A 15,061-nucleotide genomic window follows, 5' to 3' on the forward strand; every position below is an offset into this window, starting at 1 on the left:
CAGACTGCGTGTAAAGCCCTATTGTGACTGTTTTAGATAAAAATGGCGTACTGTGCACGAAATGTTGCAGAAACACAATCTGATATTTTGATCATTATTATTTTAATAATTTGATCAAATTGAGGCCCAGGTCCCTATCCCTCGGGAGGGGGATCAGAATACCTCCTGGGTATCCCTGCCTGTCGTAAGAGGCGACTAAAATGGTTGCGTCAGGAAGGGCATCCGACGTAAAACCATCTTGCCTAAACCATGGTTGCAAAGAACACAAAGCACATACCGGATCGGCCGGGGCCCGGGTTAACAACGTCCGCCATTAGTGCTGTGTCCCAACAGGGTACTAATGGAAATTATGCTACTGTGGGGAAAACTGTAGAGTGGGGGCTACAGAAAATGAAACAAGGTGAAGGGGCCTGGAAGGAATGTTAAGTCAATGAGAGTGGGGAGTTGGAATGTTGGCACCATGACAGGGAGAGGGAGAGAATTGGTTGAAACTATGGCAAGGAGAATCTTGTGGAGAAGTGGAGATCTTGTGTGTGCAAGAAACCAAGTGGAAAGGAAACAGCTCAAGACACCTAGGAGAGGGATACAAGATTCTATATGCTGGAAAGAGTACCAAAATGAATGGAGTGGGTGTGATAGTGTGCAAAGACCTAGCAGACAAGATAGTGAGGGTGGTTAGACACTCAGACAGGATTATCAATGTACAGGTGGCTTTTGAGAGTGGGTTATGGAATATCATCTCTGTATATGCACCACAGGTAGGAAGACCACAGGAGGAAAAGGATAGCTTTTTGGAAGATCTCGAAGAAGTGGTTAGCAGAATCCCAGGAAATGAAATGGTGGTAATTGGAGGAGACTTCAATGCACATTTAGGAGAGAAATGCCCAGATTATCCAGATGAACATGGTCAGAGAGGGCTAGGAGAGAGAAATGAAGAAGGAGGAAGGCTACTAGAAACACTCCAAGCTCTTGAATTGTTTGCAGTGAACACAGGGTTCACGAAGAATTATGAGCAAAAGGTGACATACAGGAGTGGAGGCCATGATACCCAAATAGATTACATATTAGTGAGAAGAATTGATAGAGCGAAAGTCCAAGATGCTAAAGTCCTGCCCTATGAGGCTGTTACCAGACAACACAGGCTACTGGTGATGGACATCACAATATTGAAGGAGCGAAGAATAAGGCAGAGGAAACACCCAGCACGAACAAAAGTGTGGAAACTGAGAGAAAACAAAGTAGATTTCAACAGGCTGGTGAAAGAAATGAAAAACAACACAGAGGAAACAGAGGAGCCTTCAGTTGAAGAAGAGTGGACTGAGATGAGCCACATCCTAGAAGAGGCTGCTACCAGGGTTTGTGGAAAGACAAGAGGAGGCAGACCGAGGGAAAATGAAGAGTGGTGGTGGGATATGGAAGTTCAGGAAACACTGAAGGAAAAGAAAAAAGCATACAAGGCACTGAAAAATGGCACTGGAGAATTACAAGAATATAAGAGACTAAAGAAGGTAGCAAAAAGAAGTGAAGCAAGAGCAAAGGAAAGAGCCTGGAAAGAATGGTATGAGAAACTTGAAACAAAGGAAGGAGAGGACCAAATCTACAAGATTGCTAAACATAGAGCGGGACAGAAAAAAGATATTATCCGGGTGGCGGTACTCAAGGATGGAGAAGGCAGAGTCTTGATTAAAGAAGAACAGATCAAGCAAAGATGGCTGGAGTACTTCAAAAATCTGTTAAATGTAGAAAATGAGAGGGAGAACCTAGTGGAGGCAGACGTAGTGTGTGGACCAATCCAAGAAATTTCAGTAAAGGAAGTGACAGAAGCTATCAAAGAGATGAAAGTGGGCAAAGCAACTGGACCATCAGGAATAGCAGCAGAACACTTTAAGAACCTCGATGAAGAGGGGATTCAGTGGCTGACGAGATTGCTAAACAATATTGCAAAGGAAGAGAGAATTCCAGAAGAATGGACAAAAAGCAGTATGGTTACCATCTACAAGGAGAAAGGAGACCCAATGGAGTGTAAAAACTATAGAGGAATAAAACTTCTGGAACATGGATTGAAAATCCTGGAAAAAATTCTGGACAAGAGACTCAGGAAGATAATCAGGATCCACAACTCACAATTTGGATTCTCAGCGGGGAAAAGCACAACAGATGCCATTTTTGTGATGAGACAGTTACAGGAGAAGACACTAGAGAAAGGGAAAAAGCTGTATGTGGCCTTTCTGGACTTGGAGAAGGCATATGACCGTGTGCCCAGAGAGGTGGTGTATTGGTGCTTGAGGAAGAAAGGAGTACCAGAAAGCATGGTGAAGTTAGTTCAAGCAACCTATAGAGATGCAACTACGAAGATGATAACACAACAGGGAGAGACAAAAGAGTTTGAAATCACAGTTGGAGTACACCAAGGATCAGCACTAAGTCCTTTCCTTTTCATAAACATTATTGACACACTGACAGAGGAGGTAAGAACAGAAGTGCCTTGGGAACTCATCTTTGCTGATGATGTGGCACTGATGGCAGACTCAGAAGTAGAACTACAGGAGAAAGTGTTCAAATGGCAGAGAAGTCTGGAAAAGGGTGGACTGAAAATGAATGCAGAAAAATCTGAAATAATGGTAATGGAGAGAAGAGGAGATACTATGACCAATGTTGAGGAGACAAATGGAGGAAAACTGAAACAAGTTGATGACTTTAAATACCTTGGATCAAAACTGGTAAAGGGAGGAGAAACACTGGAGGCAGTAAAACAAAGAGTGAAAGCTGGATGGAACAAGTGGAGAGAAATAACTGGAATAATCTGTGACAGGAAAATTCCCAGAAAGTTAAAGTGCAAAATGTACAAGACTGTGATTAGACCTGTACTACTATATGGAGCTGAATGCTTGGCAAGAGAACTTGATGAGAAGAACTGAAATGAGGATGTTGAGATGGATTCTGCAGATTTCAATGAAGGATAAGATCAGAAATGAAGAAATCCGTAGACGATGTAGGGTGGTGGATGTGGTTGAGAAGATGCGAGAGGCGAGGTTACGGTGGTATGGACATATCATGAGGAGGGACGTTGAGGAAGTAACAAAGAGGGTAATGGGATTTGAGGTGGAAGGTAACAGAGGAAGAGGCAGGCCTAGAAAGAGATGGATAGATTGTGTGAGAAAAGATATGGAGGTATGTGAAGTGAGTGAGAAAGATGTGCTCGACAGAGACAAATGGAGAAGAGCAACCAAAGCAGCTGACCCCAGGACAGTCTGGGACTAAGGTTGTGAAAAAGAAGAAGAAGAAGAAGAGGCCCAGGTCCCAAATCTTCAGTTCTGATTTTTTAAGTGATATCTTTCCTTCCTGTCGTGGAAGTCACACGATGTGAGCAATTGTTTTTTTTTTTAACGTTACGATCCAAAGAGCCTCAGACGCACTGTAACCAAACCAGGATGGATTCTGCTGGGAGCCGGACTGAGCTCATTCTCACTGCCTGTGCTGAAAACAGAATCAGCTCTTCCCCGAATATCGTTTACAGCTGCTGGATGGTGCTCTGCGTTTTACTGCTCCGGCAATTACTTTGACGAAAGACAGATCACTTGGGCGCTTTTAACCTTCTCGCAGCTACGGGCGAGACTGACGCTCGCGATATGAAGGCACCCGCTGGTACACATTCTCTAACTTTCACAATTGCGACAGACTTCGCTTTAAAAAAAAAAAAAGTAGATATAGCCCTGAAAAAAGCATTAGCTTTATCAGTTTTTACATTAATCTATTTTGAATCAAATATTGATTTTTTTTATTGGATTTTACATTATAATAATAATCATCATCATCATTATTGCTTACACTTATATAGCGCTGTTCTGGATACTCCACTCAATGCGCTTTACAGGTAATGGGGACTCCCCTCCACCACCACCATTCTCCTGAATGCTGACAGAGAGTCAGGACCTCAGTTTTACGTCTCAGCCGAAGGACGGCACCTGTTTACAGTTTAGTATCCCCGTCATTGTACTGGGGGTATTAGGACCCGCATGGACCGCAGGGTGTGCGCCCAGCGACAAAAACCAGACGTGTGTCGGGCTCGGCTGCGAGCAGGACAATGACGTCACGTGGACAAAGTAGAGGAAATCAAAACGGTTCTATAAAAGACCTGTGTCAGCTGTCGGTTTGCACTCTGGACTCTAAATCCTCCGATCCGATTTTAAATCTCTCTAATACCTGAGCTGCGGCTTCTTCCCAGTATTTGTTCGTATACTTATTATGTGTAAGTGTATAGATGAAACCTTCATATATTGTTCAGTTTAAATCAAAATGCTTTACCACTACAAGAGAGAAGTATAGTATGAAGGATGGGACAAATTTATGATTTCTTGGAACAAAACGGTTTTTATTTGCATTCGAAATGAAGCGGAATTTTAGCGCGACACACAAACCCTTTGTCTTTTTTAGAGTGATTTTTAAACAGACACAAATGTAGAAAACGTGTTTTTTTAGCCCTACAATACCAGTGTCAGTGGCGTAATGAATAACGCGTCAGGCCTCGCGTCAGAAAATTAGAGGTTCGACTGCCGTCTGGCTTGTTGAGTTTATACCACTTACATTCCTTTATATAAATGAACTGCACCTGAAAGCTATAGAAAACACTTTGGGTAAGTTGTCTGCAGACTCATGCGAATTTCGACAACTTACCCAAAACAGTGTTTTTTGGAGATCAGCTCCAGCTCTGAACTCAATTCCAATGAAAAAACTGGAGTTGTGTGCATCCGTCCATGAACATCAACTGTACTGCTGTTTTTCTATGCGTAATTTAATCGCAAGCACTTAAAAGATGCAAAAAGATTTCAAAGAAAACATAATTGAAAGACAGTCGAGTAAGGAGGTAGAAAAACGCACTCCCCTGTTGAATAATCAACCAGTCGCCCATGTGACTGGATATAAAAATACATTATTCATTTTGCCCAGTCTCTGGAAGCTTCGATGCGATTATTTTCCCTTCCTTATTTCTTCATTCCCATGAATTTACTTTGTAGTAGAAGAAACACGAAAGTGGGAAACTGCAGGCATTCTTCGTGAAGGGTGGATTGTGTTCAGTGAACATATGCACATCTTTACGTCAGTTCTACAACCTGCACCCTAGGGGATGTAGCTCAGTGGTAGAGTGCATGCTTTGCATGTATGAGGTCCTGGGTTCAATCCCCAGCATTTCCAGGTGTCTTATTATTTTGTGCTCACATCGCAATCTTCTGTTGAGTGAGAACTCTTTGCTCGTGTTCATAGAGAGACAGGTTTACACAATTACACTCTACAAAAGTGCTACAGTGTTGCTCTACTGTTTAAAATGTACCTCCAAAGCATTTTGTTCTGTTAACTACCAAATGATTTGAACTAATTTAACGTCATATTCAGAAAATCCAGAGAAGGTCATCAGACTTTTAGTGGCTGTTGAAGAAAACACCTGTTGAGTCTCACTAGGGATTTCTTGAGAGATCATTCAGCGAGCGAGTCCTCCCTCTGAACTCCGCACTGAGCTGAAAGCTGTGCGAATTCCTCACTGTGTGTCCTGTACTGTTACATGTGCTTTCGTGTAGGTGTGGAGCACAGCAACAAGAACACCTTGAACTTTTTCCGTATGTGAAGGAAAAGGCAAAAGAGCATGAAAAGTATTGAGTGTATAAAATATCTATGGTACAACCCGAGAATAAACTGATGGACTAAACAACAACATTTGATGATTAAAGAGATTCAAGAAACACAATCATCCACACACGAGCTTGGATCCTGAACACTTAAGTTAATTGACAAAGCGAAGGATATAACCTGTAAACTCTCTTCATGTCTTATACTTTATTAAATAAAACAATTTCTTACTTTCTTAATAATTTCTTACTGTTGATGGACAATTTATTGAATTTTTGCAAAATCACAATTACAGCTTTTTCACTTAAACTGTTATTCACATACTCTAACGTAGATAAACGTTAGTGTCTTCTGATGTGTGAGACATTTTCTCAAAAAAAATATTTGTTAGTCTCTCTGGAGGCTGCAGACGGTGTTTAGAGAAAGAATTTCAAAAAGACAGGCTCCCTAAGCTTAACATCAATGCAGAAAAAAATGTTTTCTCAACAGAAATGATCTTTGGCACTTTCAGCTTTACATAGGGAGCAACGTCTGCCGAAATCACATATGAGCCAGTGCACATTGTAGTGTGCCAGCAACTACATTTAATATTGGCTGTGGTGGTGAGCTGTTTTTGTCTGTGAAAGCAGTTGTCTGTGATACTTCACGCCGAATCATTGGCAGGGGTAAAGCTTATTAAATATTTGCTGATAGCGCTCCATCAGAAATAACTTATCCAAGTTCAAAAGAGATCATAGGGTTTACATCAAGCAGTCACAAAACATACCTCACATGTCAAATTTAAATGGGGAATTGATTTTGCTTCATGACGTTGTTCCTGTGGTTGCGTTGGTTACATAGGTGAACGGTCTTCCACATTCTACTAGAGTATCCACTGGGTTGCCTTTATCCATTATCTTGGAAAGAATCTGTGCTTCAACTAAAAAGAAAAATCATCAGTACTGTCGTTTTTTTCTGTGCGTACAGCCATCACTTAAAGCATATAACAATCCGTTCAATCCCCCGCATCTCCAGGTGCTTTATATTACTGTGCTCACATCACAGTCTTCTGTTGAGTGAGAACTCTTTGCTCGTGTTCATAGAGAGACAGGTTTACACAATTAAACTCTGGCACACTCGAAGTGCTACAGTGTTGCTCTGCTGTTTTAAATGTACCTCCAAAGCATTTAGTTTTGTTAACTACCACCTGATTTGAACTAATTTAACGTCATATTCAGAAAATCCAGAGAAGATCATCAAACTGTTCGTGGCTGTTGAAGAAAACACCTTTTGAATCTCACCAGGGATTTCTTGAGAGATCATTCAGCGAGCAAGTCCTCCCTCTGGACTCCAAACATTTTGGGTTAAACTGTTATTCACATACTCTAACGAAGAGAAACGTTAGTGTCTTCCTGTGTGTGAGCCCATTTCTCAAAATATAAAAAAAATAAAAGTTATATAAATTGAATTGTTCTACTTTTTAGGCTTGCATAGTATTATTAATATTTCAGTTAAATCTTTTCTTCTGTAGTAATATGAGTTGATATTAATATTAGTCCTGATTTATAATTTTTTGTCATGGTTGATCTTAAGTTATTTTGTAATTAGTTTCAGTTTTGAACATTAGTTTCGCACAGAGAAGCTACCAAAACTGGTAATGTTCACATAATATGTAATGCAATAGCAGCATTTTGGGTTGAAAACAAAAAGTATATCTTGGTATGAATCCTAACACTTCATAAGTAGCATTCTTGGATTACTCGCTTCAGATAAAGTTGTCTATACATCATAGATTTCTACTCAATCAATATCAGCAGTGTTATCACTACAGAACGCTAAATATAGATCCTGGCAATACGTGAGATCTTCGTAAGAAAATCCAAAATACTACGGAAGGAATCAAATTTATACATTTCTTTGGATCGAGAAGATGATCATTATGAGACTCAAAACATGCCTGTCTTTTCTTTTTTCGAGGACACATGGATTATTGAGGTGTAAAGATGGGTTCAAAACTAAAATCACCTTCTATCGCTGCTGTTTCCTTAAATCCTTCAACTGATCATCGATATCGAGGAATAATATTATATAATTTCTTCAAATCCTTCAACTGATCATCGACATAGAGAAATAATATTATACAAATTGTGGTTTTCTGTTAATTGCCAATTTGACTGTAATTACATCTTCGTTTACAGATGTCTTGCATGTATCACAAGGTATGAAAGCTGTCGTGCGTCCTCAGTTAAAATGTTTTAAAAAGTACGACAAAAGTACAACATGCTTAAGAACATTTATGGTTGCATCCATATTAAAATGAAGTTAAATGACTTGCTTGCGAAGCACCAAGCAGCCTTGAATGGTTCCCGGAAATCAAATATACAGTACAGATGGATTCAGAGTGTGCTTTCCAACTTTTGTGCAACATTTTCTTTTGACAGGGCAGAGTTGTCTTCACAATCTGGGTTGATTAAAAAGGTGTGACATCAGTGTTAAACAGCTTTCCTTCTTGGGGAACAAAGGTTGTGTTCCATATTTCTAACTATTTTGGTTTCAAGATCGCAATTTAGTGTGAAACATAAAAGCCAGCTGGATAAGCTTGATTAATTCCCCTCATGGGATCAATAAAGTGTCTATCTATAAATCTCTTACACGTCATTTACAATGGCCTTTCAACTAATAGCCCGTGCAGGGATCAAACCCCAGCTGTTGGTACGAGTTGCATAAGACCCTGTAACGCGCAGATAAGAAACTAACCTCTGCTTCTTTATTATATACACAGTGAGCTATATTTGCGAGCCTACTACCCCCTGCGGGCTCTGTATTTGATTGCGGTACAAGACCGGCCGTGGAGATAAAGTGAGATGGGTGTGTACTTTAAAAGGCTCATAGCGTCCCTGGGAGGGCTCAAACCACCACCCTTTTTGTTAACAACCGAGCCACAAAGATTCATGTACAGCTTAACACTCCTTGGTCTCAGTGAAAATGATACAAAATCTCTCTTTAGCTCACGGGGCTAGGTCGCTGCAGAGAGACGCGGGAGTCCCGGGTTCGAGCCTCAGTCGGGATGATGCGGTAAGGGCGCCCACCTGAGCCCCCGTTGCGTTACAATACTTTGAAAATGAACTTGGATATTTAGAGTCAGATGTGCTACCGTTGCACCATGGTGTACTTAATTAAAAAATAACAGAAAAACAGTCAGTGTTCCTGGATCTGTTATTGAGAACAACACCTGCACAAGAGCTGCACAGGAAGAATAAAATGTGGTCTGGGATGAAGAGACTCTCTTCGGAAGAGCGGCGCTCTTCACAGGATATTTTTTTTTTGTGAAGTTGATTTGTCTCCTTTGGGGAATTCAAAGGCGCGAACAGCTATGACCTCGTGGCGCGAAGATAGCATGTCTGACTCCAGATCAGACGGCTGCATGTTCAAATCACGTTGAGGTCTGCTTTTAGTTTTTCAGGTTCTGCTCGTCCTGAACACGGAATTCAAACCATGTAGTTGAATTCCACATAGATAATCTAAACAAAATAGAGCCCTACTGGACATACAGTTAGGATCTCACACAGCGAATACCCTTGAACACAAGAGAGAAGGCACAGTTCACATCTGGGAAACATCACATCCGTCTTTAGAGACAGCTACATCAGAGAATGGAATCCCGGAAGTTTCAAATAACTTCTTTTAATACAGGTTCAAGCAAACCTGAAAGTTAGGGAGTTTCCGGACACTTTTGTTTTATTAAAAAGTGTCTGAAGCCTGAAAATGTAATTTGAAAAAAAAAACGCTATTGGACATTAGCAGGTACTTTTTGTAACGATTTGCTATTTCATGCTGGAAAACAAAGGAAACAGACCCAATGTTTGCTTTCAGGTGCGGTTCATTACATAATAGACATCTATTACTGAGGAGCTTGAATAAAATTTACACGAGGCAGGTAGAAGTCGAACCTACAATCTTATGATCCAAAATCAGATGCGTTATTTATTAAACTGCTGGTATTTCACATAACCGGAATTCCCCCATAATATACTCAGCGTCGCCCCGTCTAAAATTTCAAAGTGAGAAACGTGTTTTCTGATTTTTTATGAGTTTTAAAATATTATCTCTTTAAATCAGACAAAGGGTTTATGTTTCGCACTGAAATTCCGATTGATTGAGAATTCAAAGAAAGACTGTTTTCTTCCACAACACCGTATAATTATTACATCCACTAGACTCTCCAACTTCTCCAGACCTTGGTGGGTGAGCATTTACTCCGATAAATTAGGTCACGTATCATGTTAAATCACCTCTTCTCAACACAACATTTCCTTGTGCACGTTTTCTCTATGAAAAAAGACATTTTTCCCTTGCACGATTTCTCGTTTTTTTATCAAAGCGTACAGAAATAAAAAAGAAGAAGAAATAGTGTTGCAAACGAACTCTGTCGCCCTTGGGAGATGTCAAACGCATTGGACATGAAAAATGCCGGATAAAAGCCAGTTCTCTTCGTTTCTCAGTGTCGGGGCTGCTACTGTATGTAAAAGAGGCAATTTGCTCTGAGAGCAGGTTCAGCGCTTTCTGAACGCAGATGTCTCAGAGCGGTGTGTCCAAGTGGCTGTAAAAGGTAATGGAAGTCCTGTCACCGTAGCTTAGTTGGTTAAAGTGCCTCTTTATTGAACAAAAGCACCGGTTCAACTCACAGCCGTGTCTTTCTTCCTATCTTGTAGTACAGAACGTACCATTTTGGGCACTCACAAAGGGCTTGATTTCGATAAATGCATGTGTTCATTTCCTTTCTGGAAAACTTGTTTTTGATGAAATTCACACAGCTTGCGAAACATTAAATTCAGTTCTTGGTTATCAGTGCAGAAGAAATATTACCGGCTGGCAAAATAAACGGTAAGAGATTTTTTTTTCTGATTCGAGGAAAGACTCCGCTCGTCAGTCTCTGTGGCGCAATCGGTTAGCGCGTTCGGCTATTAACTGAGAAGTTGGTGGTTCAAGTCCACCCAGGGACGGGTTTCTTTTGCGATGTAAACATTGTTTTCGCATAGGTCGATTGGATTTCTCAGCTAAACCATAGCCATTTTAATATTTGTAGGAAATGCGACTGTTCAACACGTGTCAAAAATGTCCAATAATGCCCAACATCGCAACTCCCCAGACAACATCGCAACTCCTCTGCTGAAATATTTTAAAAATACAATGCAGATTTGTTTGAGAACTTGACAAGCATTGTTTTGTTAGCACTGTGCAGTTGGATTTTGATATTTACCTTAATTTTAAACTGTAAATACTGTACAATTTATTGTAATTGTGTTGTAATATTAAAATATGTTAGCTGAGGATGCAAAAGGGTGAAAGGGAAAGGTCAGAGGGTACAGTAACAACAAGGTTTGGACTGGTGGAGGTGGTAGGGGTGTTGATGGTTTTTCTCTGTAGAGGATGATTGAGTTTTTTATCCTTCTCTGAAGTGAGAAACTGGAAGAGTTGGGAGTTGAGAGATCTGATGAGGTTAGTTATAAAAGGAAGTTGATGTGGAGCTGTTAGCCGTAAGAATCCCTTAATGTCTTTGATGTTGTCATCAAAGATAAACTGCAGTAAGCAAAGATAAAAAGAAAATTATCTTTGCATACTGCCCTGTCTTTCTAACACCTGAAGAAGGCTCCACGGCCAACACGTTGTGTTTCCTTTCTTCTCTTTTCAGCATGGAATAACCCTTTACTTGTTCCTTTGCAGCCTACGCATGCTGACGCAGCTACTCACCTGATATTTAACATTCCTATAATCACAACTATGAATGTCCACTGTGGGTATTTTTTCCATGATTATTTATTCTGTCATTGAAGCATATTTTATGTCATACCGAAGTGTCATAATCACTGAATTTTTTTTTTCATTTAGAAAGTAAGAAAATGATAAATCACTATGAATTGCATTAAGCCTGTTCTGATCTGATTCTATATACTTTAACATGCCATGTTCACAATGTCACAATTCAGAAATGCAACAGTGAAGTGTTGTAATTAGCAATGTACATAGTGTCGGAACATTGAGATGTTTTGGTAATGAGGAAGGAGGGACATGCCATGTTCACAGGGTCATATTTAAAAAAATGGCACAGTAAAATTTCCTAAAGTTCAGGATTTTGATAGTCTGTTCCATTGTCTCTCACACCTCAGTGTCAGAATTTTTAGATGTTTTTATAACCAGGGGTAGGTTTATAGCAAGAAGCAGAAAGTGCAATCACCCGTTGCTCATCCTCGGTTAACCATATATTCTCATATGCCATGTTCTAAATGTCCCATTTATAAAAAGTTCTTGTAAAATGCAAGATTTTAAGACTTTTTATGATCAGAAGGCAAGGTCGTGGTAAATATGCAGAAAGTGCCTGTGAACTTATGTTTTGCCTTTGTCTTATTTACTTATTGTGTTTGTGTTATTGTGAGTTTTGAAAATTGGTTTACAATTTTCTGAAATGTGTTTCACACAAAAATGTTATTTGGATAGTCACTACTTACATATTCCCCTTTACTGAGGATAAATACAGTAATCCATCCCGATTAGTACTTTTAAAAATTACTGTAAAGAGCCATCTACAGGCGAAAGGCGGCATAACATCACAGCAGCAGCATTTAAGGCAGAAGAAGAAGCTGGCGAATAAGAAGCCAGCTTCAGCCTCGTTAATGCAATACCATTGGGTGAAGTGGAAAAATATTTCTTGCTCTGAATCCTAACATTTTTATAGGAGGTGTTCTAGTACTTCTTGCCTCAGATAAAATTGCCAATACACTTAATTTCTACTCCATCAATATCAGCAGTGTTATCGGTACTGAGTCCTAAATGTACGTCCTGTCATCCTATAAAATGTCAAAAGTTTCGACTGCACTCAACTGATCAAATTTCTCTTTGATGACAGTTATAATTTTATCCAAAATACATCCGAAACAAATTTGCACTGTTTTTTTTATCCAGAAGAGCATCATCATGAGACTCAAAACATACCTGTTTTTTCTTCTTTCCAGGAGGAAGGATCATTCAGATGCAAACATTGGTCCAAAATCAATGTACTCTCCTATCGCTGTTGCTTCTTTAAATCCTTCATTTGAACGTCGATATTGAGGGATGATATTGTACAAATTGTGGTTTTCTTTTAAAGCAAATTATATTAAAATATGAGCCTCTGTTATAGTTGTCTTGGAAGTTTCGGAAGGTATAATAGACCCCCTTGTGCCCTCAGCTAAAATATGATAAAATACAACAAAATGTATTTACATAGAACAGAATTTATGGTTACATGTATATTACAATTAAGATAAATATACAAAAGTTTTAAAATACAAATGTACAGTCCTAGCATAATCATGCTGTCCAACTGTCTTTTTTGCTTGTCAAGTTCTCCAACAAATCTTTGTCGTAATTTTAAATATTCTAACTAAGGATGCATCGAGAGCATAAATGAATTCTTCTGCTAGTTCGAAGATCAAAGTCCTTGGCTGAATATGATGTCCTTGAATGTTGGTCATTATTGGCCATTCCCAGTGATATTGACTTACATACTTAATTGTTTAACAAAAACATTCACATTTCTTGCAAATATCAAGTGGGTTAAGGTTTTGCTAAGAAATCCAAATAAGTAGAGATGAGGTTTACATTGCAATAATGAGAAGTGCATTTCTGGGTGGGCTCAAACCACTAACCTTTCAATTAACAGAGACTCATGTGTGTCCCTTTTCTCCATTTGCAAGCTTAAAAAAAAGAAAATAATGCTTTTTTTACCAGCCTGCAATATACAAGGCAAGATTTGTATTTCATCTTTCACAAGCTGTATGAATTTCATGAAAAGCAAGTTGTTCCAGAAAGAAAATGAAAACTTGCGTTAAACAAAATCAAGCTGTACGTAATCATCCATAGTGATACATTTTGTAAGACAAGAAAGGAAGAAAGGCACTGCTGGGATTTAAACTCAGCATCTCCTGTTTAAGAGGAAAGCATGTTAACCAAATCATCAAAGTGCCATCAGTGTATCAACACCATGTCTGAGTCAGTGATTTTAGCTGACTGTCACTGGAGGACAGTTCATCGTGAACAAGTCAGCCTGCATAATGAGGGGGAAGAGACTGACTTCTGTGATGCAGTATCGACAGATACTAACCTTCTGTCCAACTGTTCTCTGCTGCATTCTGGATTAGCAGGTAAATATTGGTTTCCATGCGTGTGTAGGGGTTTTGTGTATTTACTGGGACAATTATTAATTGTAGCAGTAAGTCACAAAATGATTCTTTGAGGGCTATTAGAAATCCGACCTTGCGGGTTAACTCATTAACGCACACACACAGATACTAATACACTTATTAATACATAAAATGTGCATATAAACATAACAGATCTTAAGAGTGTGGGTTAGCAGAATACAAAAGGTATATATTAAATCATGAAGAGTTCTAAACCAAGAGGGACATACATTCAGTATACCATTCATTTAGACTGTTTCGTAAATAAACTGGGATTACAACTTCTACACTAGATACTCAAAAGCAAGTACATCACTCATAGGTATTAGATTGATATCAATTGTGGTTGAGGTAACAATTGAATTCTCGAGCTGTAATGCAGAATGTTGAATACTCATCCGATCTGTGTGGATTCAGATCTCCCGCGGACACAAAGAAGCAGTGGCAGGCTGTTGTTGTGTGCGGCTGGCAAGAAGAAGAGGAGGGAGAGATTCCTGCTGTGATGCGCTGCTGATGCTCTTTGAAGTTAGTGTTGGCTGAAACCAGCAGAGCTTGTGCACATGGAAAGTGACTGCGGGTCCAAGCCAGTCACACTCTTTAGATGGGAAGAAGACCAGTTCGTTCCCGATGTAGCGCTAGTCCTGAATCCTGAGATTCAGCTGTCGACAGTTCCAACCGTAGTTCACTCGTTGATCAGGCGAGCTTTGACGGTGGAGTACCGGCGGTTCACGGGGCTTGCTGCTGGGCTAACCTCGGGCGGATCCTTTGGTTATGCATGGGCAACCTCCGTTCTCGACTCTTAAAACAAAGTTAAGTCCTGGCACTCGGACACACTGGCCGTCACGTGATTGTCCGAGCTGAGTCTGAGAACATCCTGGAGGGGCACCTTCTGGGCATCGTGCTGCCTGTTTTATCTGGAGGAACTACGGTAGTTCAGTGGCTTAAAGTTCCGCGGGCATTCGAGACCCACGTGGGGTTACCCTGCCCTACCAGTTCCTGATTGGCTGATTGAGGTGGAGGATGAGTAACAGTGACCTCTGACCTTAGGGTTGTAAACCTTGGGATGAGCCTCTCCCATGGAATCTCCCAGACAGTAAGGCCACTTATTAGGGTGGCTGGTGAATCTCAGCCTTGGGAGCTGTTCCTTATCAGGAAAGCTAGAAAAACACCTTAAATGTGAACCAGATGGAATGGCCTCTCTGTATCCAGCTGCACTGAGATGAGGGAGAGAGGGACTGGCA

The 15,061-nt window shown here is 40.1% G+C and overlaps 1 protein-coding gene and 2 non-coding genes across 3 annotated transcripts in view; 2 read left to right on the forward strand and 1 right to left on the reverse strand.

The window, feature by feature from the left end:
* Positions 1–15,061, reverse strand: part of LOC148666183 (antigen WC1.1-like) — a 648,305-nt gene that overhangs the window by 47,921 nt on the left and 585,323 nt on the right. The window lies entirely within an intron of this gene.
* On the forward strand, positions 5,122–5,193 carry trnaa-ugc (transfer RNA alanine (anticodon UGC)). Its single transcript has one exon. It is a non-coding gene; the product is annotated as a tRNA-Ala (tRNA).
* Positions 10,531–10,604, forward strand: trnan-auu (transfer RNA asparagine (anticodon AUU)). Its single transcript has one exon. It is a non-coding gene; the product is annotated as a tRNA-Asn (tRNA).

Source organism: Lepisosteus platostomus, chromosome 5 (assembly GCF_059453375.1).
Source record: "Lepisosteus platostomus isolate fLepPlt1 chromosome 5, fLepPlt1.hap1, whole genome shotgun sequence".
Lineage (NCBI taxonomy): Eukaryota > Metazoa > Chordata > Actinopteri > Semionotiformes > Lepisosteidae > Lepisosteus > Lepisosteus platostomus.